Source organism: Callithrix jacchus, chromosome 9 (genome assembly GCF_049354715.1).
Source record: "Callithrix jacchus isolate 240 chromosome 9, calJac240_pri, whole genome shotgun sequence".
Classification (NCBI taxonomy): domain Eukaryota; kingdom Metazoa; phylum Chordata; class Mammalia; order Primates; family Cebidae; genus Callithrix; species Callithrix jacchus.
Window position 1 is genome coordinate 91317965 of NC_133510.1, and position 6192 is coordinate 91324156.

The window sequence follows — 6192 nt, forward strand, 5'->3', positions numbered from 1 at the left end:
CAGTATGTACCCTTTTCAGATTGGTTTCTTTCACTTAGTAACGTGCATTTAAGGTTTCTCCATATCTTTTGATAGCACAATAGCTTATTTCTTTTAGTGCTGAATAATATTCATTGCCTAGATGTACCACAGTTTATTATCCATTCACCTACTGAAGAACACCGTGGTTGATTCCAAACTCTGGCAATTATGAATAAATTTGCTATAAACAGCTGTGTTCAGATTTTGTTTGGACATAAGTTTTCGAGTTCCTTGGGTGCATACTAAGGAGCACAATTGCTGAATTGTTTAGATACCAAGGAGCGCAAATGCTGAATTGTGCTCCTTGGTATTTAAACCTATGAGAGTATGTTTACTTTTCTAAGAAACTGCCAAACTGTCTTTCCAAGTCGCTGTACCATTCTACATTTCCACCAGCAATGATGGTGAGTTCCTGTCACTTTACACTCTCACCAGCATTTAGTGTTGTCAGTGTTCTGAATTTTAGCCAGTCTAATAGGTGTGTAGAGGTATTTCATCACTTCACTTTGCATGACCGAAGTGTTTTAATAATAAAAATGCACTTAGAACACAAATACTGACAATAAGTTTCAAAGGCAGTTAAATTAATAGTTACAAAAAGATTCCAATGTTGTGACATGCTATTTAATTCTTAATTGTTCACTTCACAAGTCCTGTGCATTAAATGTAATAAAAACACCACTTAACACTCACTCATCCCAAAGTCTTTCAGGAAATTGGATTAGAAACAGTAAGAGGTAGTCAATTCCTCATGCCCCCATCTCCACGTGTGTGACCATCCAGAGTCCACATTAAGCAGTTCTCCCACATTCTCCTTCTCTCATGAGTCAGCCAACCAATGGAGCCACTTCAGTTCCCATGTCCTAGAGCTCTACCAAAGATCAGAGCCAGCCATATCTCCTTCTGACAAAAATAAGAAACAACCCAAAGAAGACACTACTACTTTTTGTTATTATATCTCTACATTTAATTAATTTAGAAAATAATATTCATATAGGTTCAAAAAATACTTCTGAGGCAAAAACAAGGAATGCTGTGAAGATCTAGCTATAGGTATTCAAGTTTCTATAACGATTGCAGTAGAAATAGTTTGTTTAGCCAAATAATGCCTCTCCACATTTCAAAAGCCACCTGCAAAACAGCCCCAGGAAAGCATTTGAGGACTAAATAATCAGTGGCCATGGTGAGCATCAGAAATGCAAAGGGAGTAGAAACACACTCACTTTTGATGCAGCTTAAATTTCAGCCTGAACTTGAGTAGCATTATTGCTGACACAACACATTAATAACAAGAGGAGAGTTTCCTGTTCTTCTTTTTACAAAGCTTTGTAACCTTGGTTTCTGCGTCTCCTTGTTTTGGAAATAAAAAATCACTTCCTGATGACTTTTCTGCTGAAGAAAAATCTGACTAAAAAATAATTAAGAAAATAAACACCCTTTACATAAAGATATGTGATACTTATTATTTTTACTTCAGCTTAAAATCCGATCACACATTATTGTTTTTCTCTCTGTAAGTATACACAAGAAAAAAATAAGTAAAACACACTGCTTTCTGGGTGCTGCTAATAGGTGTTCAGTATCACAAAGATTGAACAAACCACATAATTGTGACAATTACTATGGCAACTAACAAAATTTTCACATCAGAATACCCACTGTCAAAGCTGCCCACACAGAGCTCTTAGAGCTAGCATCCACTTCCACTTCAATGTACAGTGTGCAAATTTGGAAGGCCCTGCCATCTTGTAACCACAGTGAAGAAAACTGCCTACGTTAACACTGCTGCTTTATTTTCAATTGACTGTTCCGTATGTCAGACAGCATCTCTTGCAGCACTCCATTTAAAAATGGAGACCAAAGAGTCGGCTGCCCAGTCTGTAGAAAACTGCATATAGAGCCTGAAGCAACTATGGTACTAAATTAGCAATACCATCCATATGTTTTCTCCTCTGGGCACTCAGAGTCACGAAAATAAGTTCTCCAAAAATAACTCTTCTATCACATAGTGTATCTTCTTTCCTCTCGTGAATCAGATCGTCATTTTAGTCTGTCTGATTTAATTTTCTAAAACCAACTCCCTCATATCCGAGAGAGCCTTTCCTCAAATAAATGCCACACAGGAAAGCTGATATGTAATAAAATTGTAAATGGATCTGTTTAAATTTGGTTGGAATGTTCTGTTTTGTTTTGAGAGACAACAGAACTTTAGGAATCTTTCAGCTCATCGTCATGTGCTGATGAGGAAAGCCTCAGTATAGAGATCAAGGCCTCTTGGAAAAAGCTAAAAAGATGGGGAAAGTGTAAAGAACAATCCATGCCTTAGCAACACACCCTCCTAATTGGGGAGAAAGAAGTCATTGGACAGAATTCTGCTCTTCTCAGCAAACATCACTGAGTCACTTTCTCTTCCTGCTTCTGTTTCGGCAGAAATAGGAACTCTTAAGGCAAGAAAGCTAGAGGAAGTGAGCTGCATTTTCTTGGCAGGACAGACACACAAGCAAATTGAGGTTTCTTCTGCTAGGACACATAAAATTAGGTGAATCCACTACTGACATGGAAATTGTTCTAACTGGCAGCAAAGACATTAGTGTAATAATAAAAAATTTAACATCCCAACACTCACTGGTGCTTACAATGTACCAGCCATTGTTAAAAGTGCTTTACAGAGACAAACTCATTTAATCCTATGTTCAGTAGCCCTGTTGTCCCATTTTACAGATAAGAAAACTAAGGCGCAGAACATTAAGCAACCAGTAAGGTATAGAGTGGAGCCAGTATTTAAATTCAAACAGTCTCTTACAGACTATTAAACCTGATAAAATTTTAGGTGTCTGGAAAAGTGTACCATGTTTTATCTTGAAATTTGTTGGCTTCCAAAATCTGTACACACTCCCCCTTAAAAAAAAAATATTTACAATGTGATGTTTGATGTGACCAGTGTTTAATAAGAAAGTATTTCTATATTTGGCAGAAAATGTAACTTGTGCATGCCTCAGACTAGGACATCAGAACTACCCACCTTCTACACCCCAACCAGCATATGGCAGAACATCTGCATGGCTAGAGCTGCATTTTAAAAAGTGAGTAAGCCTAAAGTTGTTGAGAAAGGGGCATGTAGTAAACAAAGGCAAAATACAATCAATATGATTATTTGTGATTTATAACTGGAATCACAGGCCATTCAAACAGCTACTTGAGTCAATTTCAACTTTATGTCCATGAAAAGTTTTTTGTATTCATTTTCTTTTACTGCTAGAACAAATTACTACAAACTTTGTAGCATAAAACAACACAAATTGTGTATTCTAGAGTTCACTAGATTAGTAATCTAGTATGGATCTCATCAAGGGGCTGTAGGCTGCATTTCTTTCTGAAGATTCTAGGGGAGAATTCATTTCCTGCTCATTTAGGTTATTTGCAGTTTACTTCTTTGTAGAGGTAGGCCTGAAGTCCCTGTCTTCTTGCTTCCTGTAAACTGAGGCTCATTCCCAGATTCTAGAGGCTACCACTTTTCTTGGCAAGTAGGCTTCTTCCTCCATCTTCAAATCCAGCAATGGCAGGCTGAGTCTTTCAAATCTCTTCACCTTCGTCTATTTCATCTCTCTGACCCAACTAGGAAAGGTTCTTTTCTTTTAAGAGATGATGTGATTACATTGGTACCACACCATTAATCCAGGATAATTTCCTGATCTCCAAGTATACTTCTTTAGTCACTGTAAACCTGCAAAGTTCCTTTGCCAGGTAAGGTGACATGTTCACAGTCCTACACAGTTCCACATACTTACGTCTCCTGAGATGAGGACATGCAGGTCTTGGGATATCATTATTCTGACTCCACACTTATGAAAAAGAAGCCAATTCAAAGATTTTCTTTGTTTCTCTTTTTCTTGTTAGCAGTTTTACTGAGGTATAATTGATTTAAAGTTGATCCTTGAATAATATGGGTTTGAACTGCAAGGATCAACTTATATGTGAATTTCTTCCTTCTCTGCCACCCCTCAAACAGCAAAACCAGCCCCTTCTCTTCCTTCTCCTCTTCAGCCTACCCAATGTGAAGACAACAAGAATGAAGACCTTTATGATGAGCCACTTCTACTTAATCAAGAGTAAATAGGTTGGGCATGGTGGCTCATGCCTATAATCCCAGCACTTTGTGAGGCCAAGGTAGGCGGATCACCTGAGGTCAAGATTTCAAGACCAGCCTGGCCAACTTGGTGAAATCCTAACTCTACAAAAATTAGCCAGATGTGGTAGTGTGTACCTGTGATCCCAGCTACTTGGGAGGCTGAGGCAGGAGAATTGCTTGAAATCAGGAGGTGGAGGTTGCAGTGAGCTGAGAACACACCACTGCACTTCAGCCTGGGCGACAGAGTGAGACTCTGTCTCAAAAAAAAAAAAAAAAAAAAAAAAAGAGAGTAAATATAATTTATCTTCCTTATGATTTTCTTCATAACATTTTATTTTATCTAATTATCTTCAATGTAATAATACAGTATATGATACCTATAACATACAAAATATGTGTTAATAAACTTTACATTATTTGTAAGGCTCCCAGTCAACAACAGGCTGTTAGTAGTTATGATTTTGGAAAGGTAAAGTTACATACAGATTTTGACTGCACAGGGGGTCAACACCCCTAACCTTTGAGTTGTTCAAGGTCAACTGCACGTTAAACTCTGTATCTTTTTTTAATGTATCATTTTAAGAGTTTTGACATATATACAGATTATACACTTATAAAGCCAGCTGCTCAGTCAAAATAATGAATATATCCATCATCCCTAAAAGTTTCTTCATGCCTCTTCGTAATCCATCCCTCTCTTCTTTGCCCTATCCCCAGTCAACAGCTAATCTGCTTTCTGCATTGTAGATGATTATACATTTTCTGGAATTTCAAATAAATGAAAATATACAATACATACTCTCTTTTTGTTTATTTGTTTATTTGGTCTGGCTTCTTTTGCTCAACATAATTATTTTAAGACTCAGCCATATCATGGCATGAATCAATAATGCTATACGACCCAGTTATTCTATTTCTAGGATACTACTCTTTTGTTGTTTCTATCTGGAACAATGTATTAGAACAGAAAAGAGACTAAGAACAACTATAGCTTTTCTGACCTCCTATTGCAGCCAAAAGTCCCAGAGACAAATATAAAGCCCCAGAGAACTTAGACATTTGAAATCTGTGACACTCAAACAATGTCTTATTATATCAGTTGGGTATTGCTGTGTAAGAAACTACACCCAAAACTGAGTGGCTTAAAGTAATAGTCACTGTTCTGTGAATCAATAATTTGGGCTGGACTTTGCTGGGCAGTTCTTCTGCTAGAATTGGTAAGGCTCACCCATGCAGCTGCAGTAAGTGAGTAGATTGGCTAGAGAGTGATTAAACGTCTCACTCAATGTTTGGTGGCTGGTACAGTCAATTGTTGTTGGCTGCCAGCAGAGTGACAGAGATGATTGGCTGCAAGTCTCTAGCAAATTACTCCAGGTTTATATTTACCTGGTTGCAGTCACAAGGCTTCTAAAAGCAGCAAGAGAGGGCAAACCCCAATACACAATCACATTTCAAGCTTCTGTTTGTATCACATTTGCTAAAAGCCCATTGACCATAAGTCAAATCATCAAACATTGCAAAGGGACAGGCAAACAGGTGGAAGATTTTGTAACCGTGTCTGCAGTCTACCATATTTTTCTCTCTTCTTCCTTCATTACCTTCACTTTTTTTTCACTACCCATTCATGCCTCAAGTCATACCTTGGATTCAATTTCTTTATGTATCACTCAACAGAATCTATTCTATTCTCTCCTAAATTACTAATAACCTTCTTGTTTCTGGCTAAATCCGGGGAACTTTTTTCAGTCATTGTCTCATTTGGAGTCTCAGTATCACTTGACACAATCTTCTCCACTGACCTGTTTAAAATGCAAATGTAATCTTTTCACTTCTTTGCTTAAAATTTTTCCAGAATTCACGGTGTCTAGGAAAATAACCACATTTCTTACCAAAGTCTTCAAGTCTCTCCAGCCTTATCTTTTGATGCTCCTCAGTCATGGCCCCTGCGTTCTATTCTTTACTCTTCTAAATGCAGAATACATGCCGTTTCAAGCTAATGCACCAGCCGTACCTGCTACCAAAGACACTTGCCATCCTCCCCC

At 37.7% G+C, this 6192-nt stretch overlaps 1 long non-coding RNA gene across 1 annotated transcript; it reads right to left on the reverse strand.

Moving 5' to 3' along the window:
• Positions 1-967: 967 nt before the first annotated feature.
• Positions 968-6169, reverse strand: LOC144577640 (uncharacterized). The gene is made up of 2 exons (XR_013521958.1): positions 6040-6169; positions 968-4403 (listed from the first exon to the last, which is right to left on the reverse strand). It is a non-coding gene; the product is annotated as an uncharacterized LOC144577640 (long non-coding RNA).
• Positions 6170-6192: the final 23 nt, after the last annotated feature.